This window comes from Ovis aries, chromosome 7 (genome assembly GCF_016772045.2).
Source record: "Ovis aries strain OAR_USU_Benz2616 breed Rambouillet chromosome 7, ARS-UI_Ramb_v3.0, whole genome shotgun sequence".
Classification (NCBI taxonomy): domain Eukaryota; kingdom Metazoa; phylum Chordata; class Mammalia; order Artiodactyla; family Bovidae; genus Ovis; species Ovis aries.
Window position 1 is genome coordinate 72085399 of NC_056060.1, and position 24708 is coordinate 72110106.

Here is a 24708-nt window from a genome sequence, read left to right on the forward strand (position 1 = left end):
TTGATGCTTTTGAACTGTGGTGTTGGAGAAGACTATTGAGAGTCCCTTGGACTGCAAGGAGATCCAACCAGTCCATCCTAAAGGAGACCAGTCCTGGGTGTTCATTGGAAGGACTGATGTTGAAACTGAAACTCCAATACTTTGGCTACCTGATGTGAAGAGCTGACTCATTTGAAAAGACCCTGATGCTGGGGAAGGATTGAGGGCAGGAGGAGAAGCAGATGACAGAGGATGAGATGGCTGGATTGGATCACTGACTCGATGGACATGAGTTTGATAAACTCTGGGAGTTGGTGATGGACAGGGAGGCCTGGTGTGCTGCAGTTTATGGGGTTGCAAAGAAGAGTTGGACACGACTGCATGACTGCACTGAACTGAGAGAATCCAAGATGATCCTATTTGAGATCTCACTTTAATTATATCTGCAAAGACCTCTTTTTAAAAGTCGGGTCATTGTAGTTACAGATCCTGTGGGTTATGGACATATCTTTTGAGGAATCACCATTCAACCCACTATACCACTCTACTGTAAAAATGAAAGCAAACCAAATAATTTGTAATGTCTGAGGTTAACTATAAATTATTTTTCTTTTGACTGAATATATGTGGCATCTTTAATCAAAAGTAGCTAAGGCAGGATTTAACCGTGCCTTTGGTTTTCTTCATACTTAGCTCTATTTTCCTTCTATACTGCTTCTGCATCATTCTTTGTGTCCATTTCCACACTCCATGCTGTTTTTGTTCTTATTTTTGATATTGTGATTTTTTATGGAATTAGAGTCTTCAGTATCTGTTTTCATTTAAACTCCAGTCTTAAACAACAAGAGGTTTCTGTCCCAAATTTGGCAACTCTATTTCCGTTATGATAAGTATTTGTTTCTCTATTACCCTGTGTGTGCGCGCTAAATCACTTCAGTTGTGTCTGCCTCTTTGCGACTCTGTGGACTGTAGCCCTCCAGGCTCCTCTGTCTATGGAATTCTCCAAGAAAGAATACTGGAGGGGATTGCCGTTTTTTCTTCCAGAGGATCATCCCGACCCAGGGATCGAACCCATGTCTCTTAAGTCTCCTGCACTGGCAGATGGGTTCTTTACCACTAACTCCACCTGGGAAGCCCCCTCCCGCTCCCCGTTGTCCTATACGTCCATATAAATACGGGCACTACAATTCTATATATATATTTCCAGTATGATATCATATTATCTTAATGCTTTCTATGAAATGTCCACTGTCTTTCAGCGTGCCCTGACACTTGAATCTAGCTTTGGTGAGATATACTAACTCCCGTGTGGAGTACTGGATAGCTTCCACTGCTTTTCAGAAGCTGTTTTCCTGTGTGTGTTTTCTGTATTTAGTTGTCAGATGTTACCCTGAGCTGCTGCTTGTCCTTTGGCAACAACTCGCCGTTTCACTGGAGTTTTATAGCCAATAGGCTTCTTGCTTGTTTACTAACTATGTGGGCAGTGACTTTAACGGACCTTCCTGAACTTTTCCGAATAAAACGTGTAAGGTATTCCCTTAGACAGTTTTCTTTTATCCTGTTGGATAGACATTTCACAGGAACAGCAACTGGGTAACAAGATGCCTTTGAAATGGATGCAGAGGTTAGATTTTTTTTGAAGGAATGGCTACGCACTAGAGCCTAACCAGGTCTGAAGAACTGCAATCAGAACCAGACATTTGCCAGAATGGTTTAAGACCATTGCCTTTAATACCGACTCAACCTACATAAACATACCTTTAAGTATGTTAGGTCTAGAAGTCACGGTTTGGGCAATTTAGAAGGGGCATTCACATTGTTATAGTCCTGGATTGTTCATACCAGGGTTGGAAAATCAGGTGCTTTCCCAACCCATCTTCACTCAGTCAAATGATTGTTGTTTTCACTTGAAAAATATATAAAAGGAGATGCTGGAGGATTTGCATCCTTGAAATGAAAGAGCCACAGCAGATGAGTAAGACTCAGAGGCTCTGTATCCTATGTGTTTAAGAAAAAAGCTGAAAGCAGAGCAGCTTAAAAAATTGAAAGCATTAAAATCAATATTTAAGAGGTTCATTTAACCATAACAAAACACCTTAGCAACAGACTGTTTTTTTTTTTTACATGCATTGCAAAGGAAGTGAGCCTCTCTAAGCTGGGATTGGCCACTCAGTGCAGTGAACCCGTGAAAAAGAACTCGATGTTCCATTGAACTGGAAGCAAATTATGTTGCCAGGGAAACCAGCCCCTCTGTGCTTCTCAGGTGAAAGGATGTTTGATCTTTAAAACAACAGAAACAGGGCTTTTACATGAGGAATATTATCTGCATCGCCCAAAAAGTGTAGTTAGTGGGAAACATGTATTATTGCTGCAATTTACCAAATGATTATAGAGGCAGGAAATTGTTGGGAAGGCATTTGGTACATACCTTACAAAGGATGCTGGCAAAAATTCAAGTGCAACTTTGTCAATGTCATGTATATTTTCAGTATAGTGATGGGAGTGGCAGTCTTCAGGCTTTAATGGCATTTTATAGCTAATTTTGAGCAAGCAGTTAATATTTGGTACTGCTTCTCTGGGTACATCCTGGGAAACTAAGGATTTATCAGACTCATCTCTAATTTGAACAGATTTCTCTAAGCACTGAGAAACATAGAATTAAGCATAAAAAGAGAAATGTGTGGGCTTCTTTAAAATTGGAGATTTGAATACGATTACTAAACTCATTTTGCTTTTGACATGTGAACACTGTTGTCACACAGACAGCATCACACACAGGTGTGACATTGTGTGCATTTAAGAGCAGTGAGTCACTTGTTGGGTACGATTTCAAAAGAGTCAGCTTATATTACCTTGTGTTTGGGAGCACTTTGAATTATTGAAGTAAGACAAGGTTTATGGCCTTTATATTTGCTGTCTTGCAAAGAGTGTTGAATAATGAACTACATTTTTAATCAAAGATTTCCTTTTACTCGAATCCTTTATTTCCCAGTAGGCCTAACCTGATTTATTATGCTGAGTTCTCTAGGAGGAGTCTGTGTAACCTTGGCTTTCTTCTGAGGAAAGATGAACATTGACTTGGGGGAGCAGCAAGGAAAAGAACAGTGTTAACTCTGAGAACTACTTGAGTTCCAGGGTATCTATCTGCTTATCCATCTCTTCAGCTCTCTGTCAATCTTTATCCCCCCAAATACAAAACACTAAAGGGGTTACAGAGACCTAGTCCTCATCACTGTAATTTCTTAGTAGGGAGAGACAGATAGAAATAGGATAAAGTAAAGCTACAATAGAGCTCTGAAATAGTGCCTGGGATGCGGTAGGCACTCAAGACATATTTGTCAAATGAGTGAATAGAGACACAAAGTGCAATGGAAGCATGAAGTAGGGAGTGCTGAATTCTGCTGGGGAATCTGGAGTCTTGCTCCTCCCTCATTTCACCCAGATCTTAGTTCAGATGTGACATCCTTTTAAAAGCTTCTCCCACTCTCTTACCCATACCTTGTAAACACCTCACATCTGTTAATATCTTTGTCTCCTTACCTCACTACATTTTTCTTCTTACACTTGTCACCATCTGAAAATGTATCAAATATTTATTTGTTTACTAGCTTGTCTGTTTCTCCCACTTGACAATGAGCTCATAAGTATAGGGCTTTTTCCTGGCTTGCTGCCGTATTTCCAGAGCCCCAGTGCCTGGTTTATGGGACAAGCTCAACCCATATTTGTTGAAAGAATGAGAGAATGAATGGACGATGGGTTCTGGGGATAGTTTGCCACCATGGAAGCCTGAGGACTTACTTTACATGTTAGATTACAAAGACTAAGTCTTGCAAAGACCCTGAAGAGTTTGGTGGGCTGGCCAAATTTAAAAAGAAATTTTTTTCTTCTTGAATCTGTAAATATTGCCCTTAAGAAAAAAAAAAAGTGTTGTAATATAATACAATATGGGCTTCCCTGGTGGCTCTGTTGGTAAAGGATGTGCCTTTAATGCAGGAGACCCAGGTTCAATCCCTGAGTTAGGAAGATCCCCTTGAAAAGGAAATGGCAACCCACTCCAGTATTCTTGTCTGGAGAATCCCATGGACAGAGGAGCCTGGCGGGCTACAGCCCACAGGGTTGCAAAGAGTCAGACACAGCCTAGTGACTAAACCACTATCGTAATATAATACGTTAAGAGGGGTGGTATGGAGTGCTGCTATACTCTGTTAGGTGATAGACAATTATTTCTGTTGATGGAAATTAAATAAAATATACCCTCTGTTATGATTTAGGACACTGGACTTCATTTACACTTGGTTTGGCTTCCACTGAAAATGATAGAAAAGAAAATAAGATCTTTGTGTGGCATGGCAATTTTTGTTCTTTTTGGCTGAAGAAAACTTGAAGACGATAAAGCTAAAGGAAAGACCTTACATCTGTGCATGTTGAAAATACACCAGGCAAAATGGCCCTCCTTCATGGGACGAGGCCAACACTTGGCTTTGCCCAACACAGCAGCCTTGTCTACAAACGATTTTATTGCAGTGTCAAGGAAAAGGAGCCACACAGAATTGGAGAAGCTCCAGACTTATTGGCAAATCTAATATTTTGAAGCAGGTTTTGAAGAAATCAGTCATGTCACATCTTTAGCATGCGAATGGATGATATTACTGGCTGTGTCATGATCGCCTCACCTGTATTTCTTATTTGGAGAGTCCTTTATGGAAATTTTAAAAGTTGTTGACATCTTTGAAATGACATGCTGCTGCTGCTAAGTCACTTCAGTCGTGTCTGACTCTGTGCGATCCCATAGATGGCAGCCCACCAGGCTCCCCCGTCCCTGGGATTCTCCAGGCAAGAACACTGAAGTGGGTTGCCATTTCCTTCTCCAGTGATATAGGGAGTTTTAATTTGTTCAGTCTGAAAGAGCATTAATCTCTCTGTAGTAAGTTTTTATATCACTTCAGGATTGGAGAAGCCTCATGACTTCTGAAGCTCAGGTTCAAGGGAAGTTTCTTAGCCAGGCGACACTCCAACTGGGACAAAAGGTTTGGCCTCTGTACCCAGATGAAGTACAAATGAAACACATCTATGCTTGCTGTTTTGGTGAAGCATATTATTACTGAATCATGCTGTCTATGTGAAGGAATCCCATTCAGTACTTGCATGCTATTTTAATATACGTTTAGGACTCTTTTTTATTTTCAGTCTTTACTTGAAATCCAGACTCATTTATCCAAGTGACATCTTCACTTGGGTGTCTAGTAGCCATCTCTGGTTGAACATTTCTAAGACAGACTTTTGATTCCTCCTCACCACCCGTATTCCTCCTAAAATATCCCTGGGCTGTGTGAAGTGGTGCCATCTGTTTGCTGGGGCCGAAACCTTGCAGTTGTCCTTGACTATTTCATTCTCTTGACACCCTGTGTCCATTCTATCAGCCATACCTATTGGCTTGATTCTGCCTTCAAAAATATATCAAACTTTATCACTGTCACCTAGGTATAGGCCACCACTATCCATCTTGAACTACTGTGGCAGGCTCCCAACTAATCTCCCTTCTTTATCTCTGCTCCTTCTAGCCCAAAAGTCCCCAACCCCTGGGCCACAGACCAGTACCGGCCCTGTTAGGAACTGGACCACACAGCAGCAGGTGAGTGGCGAGCAAGTGAGCCAAGCATCTTCTGTATTTACAGTCGCTCCCCATTGCTTACATCACTGCCTGAGCTCTGCTTCTTGTCAGGTCAGCAGCAGCATTAGATTCTCATAGGAGTGCAAACCTTAACCCTAAAGTCAAGGCGGAATACCCTGAGATCGCCACAGAGTAGAAATAAAGTTCACAATAAATGTAACGTGCTTGAAGCATCCCCCAAACCCTCTGCCCCCTCCACCCCAGTCTGTAGAAACTGGTCCCTAATGCCAAAAAGGTTGGGAACCACTATTCTATATTATTTTCCAGACTGCAGCAAAACGAGTCTTTTAAACTATAAACCAGGCCTTGTCACACTTGAAGCCTTCCGTTGGCTCCCATCATATCTAGAGTCAGATCCAAGTTGTCACCATGGCCCACAGGGTCGTACATGATCCGACCCAACCTCGCTTATTCCTGCTTTTCTCCTTAGTAGGAACGCCTTGCCACTTACTCTGGAAGAAAAGCCTCCCCACTTCTGTCACTTCCTGTGCCTTCACCGCTTAGTTTTCTTCATAAGTTTGTGGTTTTGGGAAGACATTAAACAACACCCCCCTTTCCTGCTGTGTTCTTAATTTTATAAATAAGATGTCAAAGACAGTCAGGTGGTGAACAAGATAGCCATTTTCATGATAAACTTGGTGGATGAACATGGCTTTAGATGTTTAGCCAAGAGGGATGCAGGAATGAAGAGAACAGAGACACTTTTCTCATATTCTAAAATAGTAGATTTTTAAAATACATATGGAGGGTTCCCTTTTCTCCACACCCTCTCCAGCATTTATTGCTTGCAGATTTTTGGATCGCAGCCATTCTGACTGGTGTGAAGTGGTACCTCATTGTGGTTTTGATTTGCATTTCTCTAATAATGAGTGATGTTGAGCATCTTTTCATGTGTTTGTTAGCCATCCGTATGTCTTCTTTGGAGAAATGTCTATTTAGTTCTTTGGCCCGTTTTTTGATTGGGTCGTTTATTTTTCTGGAATTGAGCTGCAGAAGTTGCTTGTATATTTTGAGATTAGTTGTTTGTCAGTTGCTTCATTTGCTATTATTTTCTCCCATTCAGAAGGCTGTCTTTTCACCTTGCTTATATTTTCCTTTGTTGTGCAGAAGCTTTTAATTTTAATTAGATCCCATTTGTTTATTTTTGCTTTTATTTCCAGAATTCTGGGAGGTGGATCATAGAGGATCCTGCTGTGATTTATAGAGTGTGATTTGGAGAGTGTTTTGCCTATGTTCTCCTCTAGGAGTTTTATAGTTTCTGGTCTTACATTTAGATCTTTAATCCATTTTGAGTTTATTTTTGTGTGCGGTGTTAGGAAGTGATCTAGTTTCATTCTTTTGCAAGTGGTTGACCAGTTTTCCCAGCACCACTTGTTAAAGAGATTGTCTTTACTCCATTGTATATTCTTGCCTCCTTTGTCAAAGATAAGGTGTCCATATGTGTGTGGATTTATCTCTGGGCTTTCTATTTTGTTCCATTGATCTATATGTCTGTCTTTGTGCCAGTACCATACTGTTTTGATGACTGTGGCTTTGTAGTAGAGCCTGAAGTCAGGCAAGTTGATTCCTCCAGTTCCATTCTTCTTTCTCAAGATTGCTTTGGCTATTCAAGGTTTTTTGTATTTCCATACAAATCTTGAAATTACTTGTTCTAGTTCTGTGAAAAATATGGCTGGTAGCTTGATAGGGATTGCATTGAATTTGTAAATTGCTTTGGGTAGTATACTCATTTTCACTATATTGATTCTTCCGATCCATGAACATGGTATATTTCTCCATTAGTGTCCTCTTTGATTTCTTTCATCAGTGTTTTATAGTTTTCTATATATAGGTCTTTAGTTTCTTTAGGTAGATATATTCCTAAGTATTTTATTCTTTTCGTTGCAATGGTGAATGGAATTGTTTCCTTAATTTCTTTTTCTACTTTCTCATTATTCGTGTATAGGAGTGCAAGGGATTTCTGTGTGTTGATTTTATATCCTGCAACTTTACTATATTCATTGATTAGCTCTAGTAATTTTCTGGTGGAGTCTTTAGGGTTTTCCATGTAGAGGATCATGTCATCTGCAAACAGTGAGAGTTTTACTTCTTCTTTTCCAATTTGGATTCCTTTTATTTCTTTTTCTGCTCTGATTGCTGTGGCCAAAACTTCCAGAACTATGTTGAATAGTAGCGGTGAAAGTGGACACCCTTGTCTTATTCCTGACTTTAGGGGAGATGCTTTCAATTTTTCACCATTGAGGATAATGTTTGCTGTGGGTTTGTCATATATAGCTTTTATTATGTTGAGGTATGTTCCTTGTGGAGATTCCTTAAACAATTGAAAATAGAACTACCATATGACCCAGCAATCCCACTGCTGGGCATACACACTGAGGAAACCAGAATTGAAAGAGACACATGTACCCCAATGTTCATTGCAGCACTGTTTATAATAGCCAGGACATGGAAGCAACCTAGATGTCCGTCAGCAGATGAATGGATAAGAAAGCTGTGGTACATATACGCAATGGAGTATTACTCAGCCGTTGAAAAGAATTCATTTGAATCAGTTCTGATGAGATGGGTGAAACTGGAGCCGATTATACAGAGTGAAGTAAGCCAGAAAGAAAAACACCAATACAGTATACTAACACATATATATGGAATTTAGAAAGATGGCAATGACGACCCTGTATGCAAGACAGGAAAAAAGACACAGATGTGTATAATGGACTTTTGGACTCAGAGGGAGAGGGAGAGGGTGGGATGATTTGGGAGAATGGCATTCTAACATGTATACTATCATGTAAGAATCGAATCGCCAGTCTATGTCTGACTCAGGATACAGCATGCTTGAGGTGGTGCATGGGGATGACCCAGAGAGATGTTATGGGGAGGGAGGTGGGAGGGGGATTCATGTTTGGGAACGCATGTAAGAATTAAAAATTTTAAAATAAAAAAAAATACATATGTATGAATATGTATGTATACATGTACATGCATAGTATATGTATATGTACGTGGAGTATATGTATATGGAGTATCCCTATAGGATACATAGCTTAAGAATGGGATCATACTATGAAATTTGCTCTTGCCAGGAATTCTTTGAATTTCTAAACATCAAATTTTTGAAGCACTTGATTGAGCGATAGGCATACATTTAAACTAATTTATCTTGAGAGAAATAAAAAACCCACTTGGAGCCATTTGGCAGAGAGGAGTTAGTTATTTTTTGGCTTCCTTTTCGAATATGTGTGTATACACATACACACACACATATATATGTGAATTAAGCATATGTTTTATTTCCTAACTCTCCATGGTGGATGATGGTTTTGATGAGACTGCCATTATAAAGCAGATATCTATATTAATTCTATGGGTGGAAAAATTTCTCCTGTGTGCTGGAATCTAGTGTGGTTATACCTTGTCAGTTGTCCTTTCTACAGGAATAAATCTGCAGGTCTCTGGAAACACTGCAGAATTTGTCTGAAGGTTGCTTCTACTGGAAGACCTTTGTGTTAAAGCATGGATTATTAATCCTCTCCCTGCTGACATCAGTGCATCAATGATACAGTCTTTGCCAAAGATGATCTCATGAATCTGAGGACAAAGGAAATGGTACAACTTGAATTCACCCCAAATCTTGGAGCATTCTTATGCTTCTTGATACAAGCCTGTGTGTCTGTCAAGGTGAAAGATGGGGGCTTTGATTCTTGGCTTCTGTGTCTTTTTGAGTCATTTTCCTCAGGACCAGTTGGGATCAAAATGAAAAACTGGCTAAATATTAAAGATGACTTGCATTCTATTTCAGAACCATCTCATACTTTCAACTTCGTATTTAAGTAAAAACCTTCAAGCTTTTGTTGAAGTTTACCTTTGAGCAGATTTTTGGGGGAGGGGGAAATTTGGATTTATTTCTATCATTTTCAGGAAATATTCATTTCTTATAAAACTTATTAATTTTATAATTTTCTTATAAAACTTATTAATTTCTTATAAAAATAAGACAAATGAGCAAGAAATGCAACTCTTTGCAAGGCTGCTTGCATGAAGGAAATAAATTTTCAGTCCACAACTGCCTTGTATGTTTGTGTGTGCTTTTGCTCATTTGCATCCATGCAACACTTGTTTTAGATTCTCATAGAGGTTTGTGATCCTAAAAGTTAAGATTACTGTCCTAGAGTATTCCGTCCTTGCGTGGATGTCTGCTGTATTGCTTATACAGCATTCATTTCCCTCTTCTGGTAATTGTGCCCAATGTCTTTAACTGTGTTTGGGACATAGTGTAGGGCTTCCCTGGTGGCTCAGGTGATAAAGAATCTGCTTACATTGCAAGAGACCTGGGTTCAATTCCTGGGTCAGGAGGATCCCCTGGAGAAGGGAATGGCTGCCCACTCCAGTTTTCTTGCCTGGAGAATTCCATGGACAGAGGAGCCTGATGGGCTACAGTGCATGGGGACACAAAGAGTTGGACACGACTGAGTGACTAAGAGTACATAAACAGTATGGGAGCCCTGTGACCTGGCTCTAGTTAAGTCAATGAGTGCATCCATCCTCTGGGCCACAGGGACAAGTGCATAGCCCTAATGGTCCAATAAGAGCCAGTTCCAAGATGCTTTTTGAGATATTAAAGAAGGAAGCAACCTTCTCCTGGGTTTGGAGCTTCAGTGATAGAAACCTGGAAGCGCTGCTGCCTCCTTGGGGGGAACTCTCCCCAAGCTGAAAGTGAAGCCTGACAAAAGAGCCCAGAGGTCAGGATGACTGCCTCCTGATACTGTCTGATCATGCTGGATTTTAAGTTATGGGAAACCACCTGTTCTCTGGCTTAAAGCTGCTTTGGTTGGCTTTTCTATCACTTGCACAGAAGAGTCAGGATTACCATATAGCAACTGTTTGTGGCCCCATGGACTGTAGCATGCCAGATTCCTCTGTCCATGGAATTCTCTAGATGAGAATACTGGAATGGGTAGCCATTCCCTTCTCCAGGGGATCTTCCTGACCCAGGGATTGAACCTGGGTCTCCTGCATTGCAGGCAGGTTTTCCCCCCTAATTATAAACAAACATAAAACTATACATCACAAGCAATAATAAAGTAGAAAAACTTTTAGTCTTAGTAACCAGAGTTTGGGGACTGAGGGGTTTTCTGGCTGATATATATCACAAGTCACTATTTAGTATTATTAACAAAGATCAAGTTTGTTGTTCTGCCTTAAGCACACTTTTTTCTCTGTATTAGCCAGTGTCATGCTAGTAAAACAGGTTTGGGAAATTTGAGTAGTCAGTCAGATCGGGAAGATAGCAACCACCCAGAACAATCATGGGAGGGGGAACCATATACTGCAGCAAGGCTAACCTAAAGGCAACCAGTGGCTATATCCAAGAATATCCAAATGAAAAGAGGATAAAGTGTGAGGAACATAGGATTTGGGGGTAAAGAAAGCAACAAGCCAAGTGTCCAGTGATGAGATGGGGTAAATAAATTATGATATATTCTAACACTGAAATATCTAGTAGCCTTTTAGAATTGTATTTTAAATGTTTATTTATATTCATGGAAAGAGTCATAATATATTGCCTGAGAAGAAAAGCATAGCATTTTAGAAGAGTATGGTTCTGTTTTTTCTCCTCAACACATTAATATACATAAATAATAATAAAACATTCTCAAGGATGCCTCTGAAAATGCAAAAATGATTATCTTATAGTGGGATTAGAATGATTTATCTTTAAAAAGTTTTGCTTGTGTGCTAATTTTTTGATAATGAATATGAATTCCTTGGGTTAAAAAACAGAAGCAGAAGTTAGCTTCTGAGAGAGAAAATGACTAGTTATTGCAAGTGTGCAGGTGGCGTTTCTAGGGGTCAGAGAAATACAGAGTAGAGAATCAAGAATTATAAAAACCGTTCCCTAACTTTTGGACATAATAAAAAAAGCAAACTCAACATTTGGGGAGGAGGCATAGAAGACAGGCAGATCTTAGTGTGCAGTCTTAGAGATTCAGCATTACAGAAAGTGGCCACTATGTTAACCTTTCCTTCGTGGTGTTTCCCAGTCAGCCCATTACTTAGGTGTTTCTGCAAAGGGGATATATCTTAACGTCACTGAAATACTTGTTTCATTGTTTAATGAAGAGACCTCCCTGTCCATCTGATAGAAATATATATTGCTAATGATCACAAAACAGGTAAATAGTGTCTGTTCAGAGAGACACCACTTTCTTTCCTATCCTGTTCTCATATTCCTAAGACAGACCATCATCATCTCCTGTTTGCACTCATGCAACAGCCTCTTAGTTGTTTTCTCTCATTCCAGTCTTTTAAAGATAAGTCACAGGTGTACAATGTAGTGATTCATAATTTTTAAAGGCTATACTCCATGTAAAGTGGTTATAAAATATTGGCTCTATTTCCAGTGCTGTGCAGTATATCCTTGGAGCTTATTTTATACATAGTAGTTTGTATCTCTTAATCTCCTACCCCTGTCTTGCCCCTCCCCACTTCCCTTTCCCCACTGATAACCACTAGTTTGTTCTCTGTATCTGTGAGTCTGTTTCTTCTTGTTGTTGTTACATTCACTTGTTTATTGTATTTTTTAGACTCCACAGTATTTATCTTTCTCTGTTTGACTTATTTAACTTAGTGTAATGCCTTCTAAGTCAATCCATGTTGTTGCAAATGACAAAATTTCATTATTTTTTAATGAATGAGTAATATTTCATTGTGTGTAAATATATATACATATAAAACACATCTTCTTTTCCATTCATCTGTTAATGGACACTTAGGTTGCTTTCATATCTTGGCAACTGTAATTAAAGCTGCTATGAACATTGGGGCATGTGTATCGTTTTAGTGATTTTGTTTATTTCAGATATATACACAGGAGCAGAATTGCTGGGTCATATGTTTGTTCTATTTTCAGTTTTCTGAGAAACCTCCATACTGTTTTCCATGGTGGCTGTACCAATTTACATGCCTGCCAACAGTGTACGAGGGTTCTCTTCTCTCCTTACCGGCATTTGTTCTTTTTGATGATAACCATTCTGACAATTGTGAAGTGATATCTCATTGTGGTTTCAAATTGCATTTCTCTGATTATTACAATGTTGAACATCTAATTCTTTTTTTCTAATTAATTGATTTATTTTAATTGGAGGATAATTTCTTTACAACATTGTGGTGGTTTTTGCTATACATCGACATGAATTACAAAATATCTGCCCATTTAAAAATTTTTTTTAGCTATTTGAGTTATTTATGTATTTTGGCTATTAACCCCTTGTCAGTCACAACATTTGCAAATATTTTTTCCATTCAGCAAGTTGTCTTTTTGTTTTGTTGGTTTCCATTGATGTGCAGAAGCTTTTAAGTTTAATTAGGCCCCATTTATTTATTTTTGCTTTTAGTCCCTTTGCTTTAGAGAACAGATCCAGAAAATATTGCTATGATTTATGTCAAAGAATGTTCTGCCTGTATTTTCTTCTATGAGAGAAGGTTTAGATTTCTGGTTTTATAATTAGATTTTTAATCCTAGAATAGAGGATATTCTATTAATAATTTAATGCTTGTACATGTAAAGAAAAATAAAAGCTGCCCAGTTTTCCCAGCACCACTTATTGAAGAGATTGTCTTTCTTTCCATTGTATATTCTTCCTTCTTTGTCATAGATTAATTGACCATAAGTGTGTGGGTTTATTTCTGTGCTCTCTATTCTGTTTCATTGACCTATGTGTCTGTTTTTGTGTCAGTATCATGCTGTTTTGATCACTGTAGTTTTGTAGAATAGTCTGCAATTCAGTTCAGTCACTCAGTCATAACCAACTCTTTCTTTGAGACCCCCTGGACTACCGCACACCAGCCTTCCCTGTCCATCACCAACTCCTGGAGCTTGCTCAAACTCATGTCCATCGAGGTGGTGATGCCATCCAACCATCTCATCCTCTGTCGTCCCCTTCTCCTCCTGCCTTCAATCTTTCCCAGCATCAGGGTCTTTTCAAATGAGTCAGTTCTTTTCATCAGGTGGCCAAAGTATTGGAGTTTAAGCATCAACATCAGTCCTCCCAATGAACACCTAGGACTTATCTCCTTTAGGATGAACTGGTTGGATCTCCTTGCAGCCCAAGGGACTCTCAAGAGTCTTCTCCAACACCACAGTTCAAAAGCATCAATTCTTTTGCACTCAGCTTTCCTTATAGTCCAACTCTCACATCCATACATGACCAGTGGAAAAACCATAGCCTTGACTAGACGGACTTTTGTTGGCAAAGTAATGTCTCTGCTTTTTAATATGCTGTCTATGTTGGTCATAGCTTTCCTTCCAAGGAGTAAGTGTCTTTTAGTTTAATGGCTGCAATCACCATCTGCAGTGATTCTGGAGCCCCTCGAAATAAAGTCTGACACTGTTTCCACCATTTCCACATCTATTTCCCATGAAGTGATGGGACCAGATGCCATGATCTTAGTTTTCTGAATGTTGGGCTTTAAGCCAGCTTTTTCACTCTCCTCTTTCACTTTAATCAAGAGGCTCTTCAGTTCTTCTTCACTTTCTGCCATAAGGGTGGTGTCATCTGCATAGCTGAGGTTATTGATATTTCTCCCAGCAATCTTGATTCCAGCTTGTGCTTCTTCTAGCCCAGCGTTTCTCATGATGTACTCTGCATAGAAGTTAAATAAGCAGGGTGACAATATACAGCCTTGACGTACTCCTTTTCCTATTTGGAACCAGTCTATTGTTCTATGTCCAGTTCTAACTGTTGCTTCCTGGCCTGCATACAGGTTTCTCAAGAGGCAGGTCAGGTGATTTGGCATTCCCATCTCTTGAAGAATTTTCCACAGTTTATTGTGATCCACACAGTCAAAGGCTTTGGCATAGTCAATAAAACAGAAATAGATGTTTTTCTGGAACTCTTGCTTTTCCATGATCCAGCAGATGTTGGCAATTTGATCTCTGGTTCCTCTGCCTTTTCTAAAACCAGCTTGAACATCTGGAAGTTCATGGTTCATGTATAGCTGAAGCCTGGCTTGGAGAATTTTGAGCATTACTTTACTAGCGTGTGAGATGAGTGCAATTGTGCAGTAGTTTGAGCACTCTTTGGCATTGCCTTTCTTAGGGATTGGAATGAAAACTGACCTTTTCCAGTCCTGTGGCCACTGCTGAGTTTTCCAAATTTGGTGACATACTGGTGTATAGAAATGCAACAGATTTCTGTGTGTTAATGTTGTATCCTGCAGCTTTAAATAATTCATTGATGACCCTTAGTAGTTTTCTAATGGTATCTTTTAGGATTTTCTATGTATGGTATCAAGTAATCTGCAGACAGTGACTATTTTACTTCTTTTCCAATTTGGATTCCTTTTATTTCTTTTTCTTGTCTGATCTGATTCCAATCTTTTTACTTCTCAAAGACATTGTTTTAGTTTCTTCTCACTTTTGTAATAGATTACCACAAAACTTGGTAGTTTAAACATACACAGATTTTTATTAATATCATGCAATATTGTGGTTTGGGAATTCCCTGGTGGCTCAGACAGTAAAGCGTCTGCCTACAATACAGGAGACCCGGGTTCAATCCCTGGGTTGGGAAGATCCCCTGGAGTAGGAAATGTCAACCCACTCCAGTACCCTTGCCTGGAAAATCGCATGGACGGAGGAGCGATTGGACTGTAATCTACAGTCCATGGGGCTGCAAAGAGCTGGATAAGACTGAGCGACTTCACTTCACTCACTTTATTGTGGTTCAAAAGTCTGAAACATGTCTCACTTCGTTTTGGAGGCTTTAGAGGAGAATTTTCTTGCCTTTTGCAGTCTTTAGAGACAGCCCACATTCCTTGGCTCACGGTCCTCTTCCTCCATCATCAAGCCAACAATAGATAGTTATGTTCGTCTCATGCTACCGTTTCTGTGGTTCTCTCTTTTGATTCCCTTTCCATTTTTAAGGACCTATGATTACATTAGATCCATCTAGAAAACCTAGGATATTCTTTGTTTTATGGTCACATGATTAGCAACCTTAATTCCACCTGCAACCTTGATGCGTGTTTGCCATCAACCTAACATATTCACGGGTCCTAGGGATTGAACATGGACATCTTTGGGGTCATTATTCTGCTTCCCATAGACATCATTCACATAGCTCCCAGAATAAGTCTTCTAGTATGCACACCTGGGTAGAACTCTATCCTGATTAAAATCCCTTTGAGCCTCTTAATTATCCAAAGTCATACAAGGTTTGTCATCCTCTGGCTTTACTTTTATCTCAGTCTTTGTCTCCCCCTTGCCTCTCAGTTTGTGCACAGATAGTACTAACCTTACAGTAATTTCTCCCCCCACCTTGCACACACACAGTGCTGTTTCATACCCCTTTGCCTTTGCTGATACTGATCCTTTTCCTCTTTATTCATCTGGTTCCTATGCATTAGATTTTCCTCTTATCTTCCTACTTTTCCTTTGCTGGTTTCCCTTCCCCTCCTAATTTCTAAATGTTTGAGCTTTCAAAACTTGTTCATAACCTTCATCTCTGTCCTCTCTCTCCCTTCTTAGATGATCTCATCCTTCTCATGACTTCAAACACCTGATGATTCTCAAATTTATACCTCTAGCATTAGATCTGTCCTTGACTTGCATATATAATTGTCCACTAGAAAACTTCACTTGTGTGTCCCATAGACATGGTAGACATTTGACATTCAAGACACGCTTCCCTCTTGATTTCCTGCCACCTCCAAACTGTTGAATTCATTCACTTATTTGTTGAATACATGTTTATTCTGTTTTGCAGTACAACCAGGAACTTTTATTGACTGACTATTGCAGGTGCCAGAAAAACTTAGAAAAGTATTCATCTTCAGAATATCCTCACAATGTAGTTATTATTCTTATTTCCATTTTTACAGTTGGAGAAGTTGAAGCCCCCAAAGGCTTAGTCATCTGCCTCATTTATAGAGGAGGGAATGGTAGGATTTGAACCTTGACCATCTGTGGATTTCCTGCTGTCAATAACTAGGTTAGACAGCTAACCAGTCTCAGACTTGTTTCTAGTAAACTGTCCTCAAACCTCCAGGCTGACTTAGGAGCACCTCCTCCGGGTTCCCTCAGTCCTCTGTGCTCACTTCCAGCTTGGTAGTTAACACATGATAGCTAAATCTGTGTCTTTTATCTCCCTCTGGAGAATGCACATGGACTTCCTCATCTTTGTTCCCTCAGCATCCAGCGCAGACCTGGGTATAGTAAGCACCAAAACATTTGTTGTTGGACCAAACAAATGCTCCTATTTTGCTTCATTCTTTTCATAACCCATGTTCCTGTAATAGTCGGCTCTCTTAGACTCTTGTCCCTCACAAGGGTGTCACTTTTCCCTTTGATCAGGCCCAACACCATTGCTCTTTATTGCAGAGGTCACTAGCAACATCCTCATTCTGACAGCACCTGAAATTTTCCTCTGAGAAGCCATCTGTAATTAATCACAGAAAGCGAGGGGACCATTTCCCTAGTTCCATATCGCTAACAGGAAACTTCTGGGCTTCTGTTGCATTCATAACCTTTGCTCTGTAGGCAGTGTCAATATTGAATTTCGTGTCTGCCCTGTTTGTATATTCATTCTTGGTTTTCTCCTTAGCTGTCTGTGTTGCATACTGAGCAGTGTCACCTTAGGTTGTGAGCTGCTTCTCTGAGTCCTGGCAGCTTTGTTGTTTAGAAGAAGGGGCTTAAAGCCACAGAAGGAGCATTTTGCTTGGCCTTGTCTGTTTCAGGGCTTCCCTCATGGCTCAGAGGGTAAAGCGACTGCCTGCAATGGGGGACACCTGGGTTTGATCCCCAGGTTGAGAATATCCCCTGGAAAAGGAAATGGCAACCCACTTCAGTACTCTTGCCTGGAAAATGCTATGGATGGAGGAGGCTGGTAGGCTAGAGTCAATGGGATCGCAGAGAATCGTACATGACTGAGCAACTTCACTTCTTCTGTTTTAACATTGTCTGACCCAAACCAGCTACTCTGCAAGTTATTAGTTACATGGGGACTCAGCAGGAGAGAAATAACAGTTTTTCCCCTGTGGGGTGACAACCTCAAAGTACAAGTCCCATTGGAAGTGAGATGAAAGAGTTAGTAGAGTGGTCATGAGAAAGGACTTTGGAAGAGGCAGGCCTGGTTTCAAGTCTCAGCTTCAATAAAATACTAGCTGCTTTACTCAAGACAAGTCCTTCTATGAGTTCTTCCCCTTGGCTTTACAGCTGGCCTAGGGTTCTTATGTGTAAAATGGAACTATGTAGTACATACTGAATAGTCAGGACTTCCCAGGTGGCTCAGTGGTAAAGAATCCACCTGCCGATGCAGGTTCGATCCTTGGGTCTGGAAGATCCCCTGGAGTAGGAAATAGAAGCCCACTCCAGTATTGTTGCCTGGAAAATCCTGTGGACAGAGGAGCCTGGAAGGCTGCAGTCCATGGGGTTGCAGAGAGTTGAACACAACTGAGTGACTAAGCATATATGCCTTGAGTAGTCAAAGCACAGTTTCAAAAGAAAGAGCTCACTGACGGCCTTTCCTAGTACCATGTGTAAAGAAGTAAAGAAATGCTTTATACATTCTAATTGGTGGTGATTAAACTACTGTTAGAAAAAAGCAGACTGATTATTTGTGTACCATTCTTTCTGTTCACTCTGGCATCTGGAAGAGAATGGGCCTTGAGAATTTTTAATTATGTAGAAAGTGATTAGGACAACAAGGGAATATTCCAAGAGGTTGGTCTACAAATTATGGCAACTGTGGTACCAAACTCAATCAAGCCATTTAATTTATATTGATAAAATCAAACAGTTATCTCTTTACCTTTTTCTTTTTTTAAATGCCATATGCTAAGTTGTACAGATTTTTACTGCTCTGGTTGATTGCGCAGAGTCAAGCAACCATTCCAGGGACCCAAAAATCTCTCTTCCTCAAATCTCTTACTTCCTGACCTCACCACTAGAGAACAATCTTTGTGTGTGTGTGTTTTGGCTAATGAGTGAGGGTAACACTTTGAGTTAATTGTGCAGTTATATCTTTCTAGATGACTGGGTAAGATCAGGAGCAAAACATTATTTATAATGTCTGAGCACCCTATTGCAATTATTGGGATGCAGTACAGTTAAATGCCTGTGCCAAACAAATGGAAAAGAAATTTCACCTCTAGTATTTATTATAATACTCAGAGTTTAATTATCTGGTATTTGGTGCGTTTCCTAAAGTTCTTGAAAATCATGCTGTCAGTTCTTTATAATGATTCAAAATTAACACCTTACTCATAGAAATTTGACCTTTCTTCAAAACCATCTTGATGAAAATGATTTTAAGACTATATTCTTTATTGAGACCATAATTAATAAATTGCAGAACAGCTGTCAGTCTTTTTGTTTGGATAAATGAATAGTCTCTCTTAAAAGTTAAGCTTCACTCAAGCAAAGTTAATACTTAGTGCTGCCTATGAAATACCACTGTCCTTGCTGGATCAGGATGGATGGGAAAGGGGTATGAAGACACTGAAGTTATTTTGACATAAAAGTTGAGGTGGTGATTCTTATACATTAGACAGTTGCTTCAAATAGCCTTTTTTATGACCTTAGATATACCTGTCACTGTGCTAGGGCCATGGAGAGACACAGAAGAGGAATATAGGGAAGAGAGGGGGCAAAGAGTAGGGGCTATTTGGGTGAAGCTTATTTATTGAGATGATGAAATTTCAAGCACCACAGGACTCATAATAATTTGTGGGTTTTTGAGAATATTCAAAATAATTTGAGACATTTAAGCCAAGGTAATGCCCAGACCTCATCATTTATGGAATATTTGACTGTGATATATAAGGCTTAGAGTGTCATTTGGATGAAATTGTGGAGCAAGACCTGAAAACTGTGTTGCAGTTTAACCTAAGAATAGCAGGAGCAGCAATTTGGTGTGTCAGCAACTAGTATGTTATGCATTCAGAACTGAGGTGTGTTTCTTTTTTAGTATAAAATCATGTACTTGAATTAACTCTTGGCTTGGGTATTGAAAGTGTTAGTCACTCAGTAGTGACTGATTCCTTGTGACCCCATGGACTGTAGCCCGCCAGGCTTCTCTGTCAATGGGGTTTCCCAGATAAGAATACTGGAGTGGGTCTTCTCCAGGGGATCTTCCCCACCCAGGTATTGAACCCAGGTCTTCTGCATTGCAGGCAGATTCTTTACCAACTGAGCCACCAGGGAAGCCTTGGTTTGGCTTCAAAATTCTATATAAAATATATAAAATTCTCTGTATAATTCTCTATAAAATTCTATATAAATTCTCAAAATTCTATACAAAAACTTCAGTGATCTAGTTCGTGCGCTTGGCTGCGTCCTGCACTAAGCCGCCTGCTTCTCATGCCGTCACGCTTTCTTTTTCGTGTGTGTGATTCTCTTGCTTATGAGGGGCTGAGCAGATACGTTCTTCAGTTCCTTATTGTGTAAAATGGTGATGATAATACCGACCTGATAGAAGTAGTGTATGGATTAAATAAGTTTGCTGTGTTCCTAAATTCAGCTACAAGTGACAGAAAACCCCAAATTACTATGCCTTAAACAAGCCAGAAGTTTGTTTCTCCTTCCTCTGAGCAAAGTCCACAGGTAGTTTTGTTGTTGTTCAGTTGCTGTGCTATCCGGCTCTTTGTGACCCCATGGGCTGCAGGCCTCCCTGTCCTTCACCATCTCCCAGTTTGTTCAGACTCACGTCTGCTGAGTGGGTGATGCTATCCATCCATCTCATCCTGTGTCACACCCTTCTCCTCCTACCCTCACTCTTTCCCAGCATCAGGGTCTTTTAGTTAGGGGCCGTTGTTCTGGCTTCTCCATCATCAGGGATTCAGGCTCCTTCTGTCTTGTGTCAGAATCCTTAATGCAATTTCAAACTTTCTCGTAATGCTTGTACGTGTGTCTCCTTGGACAAGCTGCTCTTAGTCATGTGCTTGCTGCTGCTGCTGCTAAGTCGCTTCAGTCGTGTCCAACTCTGTGACCCCATAGATGGCAGCCCACCAGGCTCCCCTGTCCCTGGGATTCTCCAGGCAAGAACACTGGAGTGGTTTGCCATGGCTTTCTCCCTTAATCATATGACCTCATCCATTTTAGGGGGATGCTGAGACGTGCCATCTTTGCTCTGGGATGGCCAACTGTTTGGCTAATAATTGGTTGGTTCTATTCCTAAGGAAGGAATAGATATTGGGGGCAGCCAGCAGTCTCTGGCCTAGCAGCCTAGGAGAGTTTCTGGCCTAACATGTTTTTCAATTGCTTGTTCCCTGCCCCTCCTTCTCCCTTTTTACTTTTCTCAGTTTTTCACACCTGGGATGAGTCTTCATGTTTAGATTGGAAAGTGTTAAGCCTGAGAAGAGAGATTTTTGGCAGTATGGGAGGAATTCCTGTGGCCAGTTTCAGCTAATTTGTGATTGTGGAAGAAAATCTTGGCATAGATTAGTATCAAATCATGTGTTGTGCAAAGAGTGTTCTCTGTGGACATAAACTGATGTATTAGCATTTGTGTTTAAGTACCTAATTATATTCTCAGCATTTAAAAATGTGGAAAACAAACAGTTCCCAAAATTACTTCAGAGCTCTTTAGCACTGCATAGACCCATTGTAATTAATAAAAAGAAGGGATTCTTCTCCAGGATTTTAAAAGAATGTGTAATTACAGTTTTTCTGTACACTTATATTATGTATTCTCTTCTTAGGAAAATTTCAAGGTTAGGCTTTAATGTGGATGGCTTTCATGGTTTTACTTTATTTTCTTCTAATATTCTGTGATGTAATTGTTGTATTCCTCTCTTCACTTTAAGTGAATGAGTCAGAATCTGTCATCTTGAAGGTGAAGTCCCAGAAGAATCATCTGAAAGCTCTGTAAGGCCTACACATGAACTTGTGTTTTATCTTTAATGAAAAGGAGGTGTTTTATCCTCTATTATTGTGGATATTTCACAAGAATGACAAATCAGGAGAAAACTTGGACATTCAACAGCCAGAATCACAGTCCAGATCGTGTAAGGTGCTGTGGATACTCTATGAGAGCAGGAACTTTCTGCCTCAGTCCTGGCTGTGGCTCTAGGACGTGCTAGGCACATGGTCCACTTTTAATAAAAATATATTGTCTAAGTGAACCAGTTGAATGCATGCATTGCCAACAATGGTGGGTGATGTGACTTAACAGTGCTTATGTAAAAGATACGGGGGTTTTAATCTACTTAGAACTTAACAGAAGTTAAGTTGTGACTTCCAAACAATTAATGAGGCAGTAGATATAGGAGCAATATATTTTGGAGGTAACATGAGTTTGAGGTTGATTAGGCATTGGAGAAGGAAATGGCAACCCACTCCAGTATTCCTGCCTGGAGAATCCCAGGGACAGAGGAGCCTGGTGGGCTGCCATCCTTAGGGTCACACAGAGTCAGACACGACTGCCACGACTTAGCAGCAGCAGCATGCCCAAATTAATGTAGAGAACCAAAGTAGGGTATGTACTCAGCCTGGTTGAATCTCATGGTGGGAAGCGCAGTATTTAGTTCTTCATACCACCCCTGTGCTTCCAAGGAGGTGCTGTGGTAAAGAATCTGCCTGCCAATGCAGGAGACATAAGAGATTAGGGTTTGATGCCTGGGTTGAGAAGATCCCCTGGGGTAGGAAATGGGAATCCACTCCAGTAGTCTTGCCTGTAAAATCCCATGGACAGAGGTGCCTGGTGAGCTACAGTCCATGGGGTTACAGAGTCGGATTCGAATGAGCACAGCACAAAGCATCACCCCTGTGAAGGAAGGGCATAGACACACAGGCATCCGAGTATATGAATCTCATATTGGAGTGGACTGGAGAGGCTGTGTATTCCAGTTTCTTTCCTGATTCTTGGATCTTTTCAGCAATACCGCTAACAAGTGAGGGCCCAGTCTCACTGGATGAGTGATGAGTGACTCAATTTAGTTAGAGACATACCCTTCCATTTACCAGAATGTTCTGCCTCTATGCTTTGGGAAAAAAAGATTGTGAACAAGAGTAAAAATGAGTGCAAATATAATGTCTAATAAGGCTCAGTTGGAAGGAGAGCACCTTCTATTATTTTGAAGAGAGGAACTGTTTTTTGTGTTGGCTTGATGGGAGAATTGGACTTCAGAATGGGCCAGATATCACCTCTGAAGCAGAAATTCTTGACCTGGAGTCTGAGGAACCAAAGGGCTTTGGGGGTAGATTTTAAGGGAGCATCAGTGCATTCTATAAATGTATTTATAAGACATTGTTTTTCCTTTTTCCCCACCCTCTGGGAGAGGATTCAAAGTTTTTATCAGTTTAAATGGGAGTTCTTAGTTCCAAGGATATGAAGGTCTTCTATAACTCTGAGTTTCTATGCTTATGAAAAATAAGTATGCATGAAAATAAAATACCAGTTCTCTTTCTTTTATACATAGGGGAAATAGACTAATTAGACATTCTATAATAATTTCTCTGCTGTAACTATGTGACTTCTCTTATATGAAGAAGTAGTATTTTAAAACCTGTTACAACTCATCAGCAATGGTCCTTCATGCCATATAACTTCACATTTTTAGTTTTCAAAAAGTACAAGCTTAGTGATTGCCTCTATCTTTACAGTTTTACCTATGACCTCTGTGACCCACCAGATTTTAAATCCAGGAAGTGAATTTTATCCATTTCATCTCAGTCTGAAGCTCTATAAAGCTATGCAGTGAAAAAGTAAGTGATTAATGCTTGGAAAATACTGTAGGTTTATTCCGGGTTACAGTATTCATAGGAGACAAGGCACTTTGTCTTCATCAGAATCCCAGCTGTGATCTTGTACTTACTTTTTATTGTAGGAGCTGTAGCTACAAATAAGAGAAACAAAGCACTTTTATGACGAACCAAAATATTTATAATCGGAGTCTGAGTTTAGTCAGGGCAGTGAATTACATTTGTCCCCCAAAGGGAATAATTACAGTTTGATAGCAAATGAATAATAATTTGTAGTAAATTTATCAGGAAGATAATTCTGCCCATAGAAAACTAATAGTGCCACTGAACAGGTGGTTATATATTTGTAAAATACTTAGGTTATTAAGGCAGAAGGTTCTAATAGCTATGTGCTGAGTCAGACCGGTTTCTCTACCTCCTTTTTAGCAAATATTCCTTTGGGTGGTTCTCACCCTCGTGTGCTTTCCTTTACCTCTTTTAGATGGGAACTGTGATCTTCTGTAGTTTTGGAGAGCGTATTAGTAACTCCAAGAAGGGCAAAAAGTCATTATGACTTAGAGAAAAATTAATAATAAGAATTCAGAGAGGAAGTGGAAGTGCTTTTTCAGGAAGTATTTAAGTAGCCATGAAGCAGTTCTGGTGATGGACAGGGAGGCCTGGTGTGCTGTAGTCCATGGGGTCGCAGAGTCAGACATGACTGAGCGAATTAATTGAACTGAAGCAGTCAGTGAAACAACTTTATCAAGGAAATACCGTGATTTAATTTGCTTTGCAGTCCTGAATATCACAAAGCCAGGTATGTTTGGTTTTGAAGATTTCTGGGCCCACTTGGTGTTCTGAGGGAGGGCATGGTTTTTGAAAATGGAGGAAGAACCACAAAAGATGCAAATTTGATATTTAACCTATTAAAGCTTTGTTTTATTTGAAATTAATTTGAGCATCTTTTGTGCTATGGACTTTTAAACTCCTTATGGATCTGTGTCTTATGAGTTCATCTGACCATGTCTAGAAATGAAGGAGTTGAAAGTTGGAGGTAGACAGAGATTGGAGGTGGCGCAAATGCCTGGAAAGGAGGGGAGGGATGTTCACCAGTGCTGCCATGGAACTGCTTTGTTTTCAACTCCCATCACCAGAGATAGGAATGGATATTTAGGGCCCTAAGGGAAGTAAGTGATAGCTGTTGTCTGAGTAGCCATTGGCAGGAAGAAAGGACATAGACAAAGTCTGCTCCCCTGTGCTGTGTCCATTTTAAAACTAGTTTTGACCTTGACACAGAACCGTGAGCCTAACGAGCCTGTATATAGCTTCCCCATCTGTTTGTCTAAATACTTAGCTAGGAGAGGTAGTATATGAGTTT

General features: G+C 40.0%; 1 protein-coding gene across 1 annotated transcript in view; it reads left to right on the forward strand.

Annotated features, from left to right (window-relative positions):
* The window catches only part of SYT16 (synaptotagmin 16), a 258656-nt gene that overhangs the window by 29351 nt on the left and 204597 nt on the right, over positions 1–24708 (forward strand). Inside the window, exon 2 of the mRNA XM_042252588.2 lies at positions 5541–5611. The gene's annotated coding sequence lies outside the window, so the exon portion shown is untranslated. The remainder of the gene's footprint in view (positions 1–5540; positions 5612–24708) is intronic.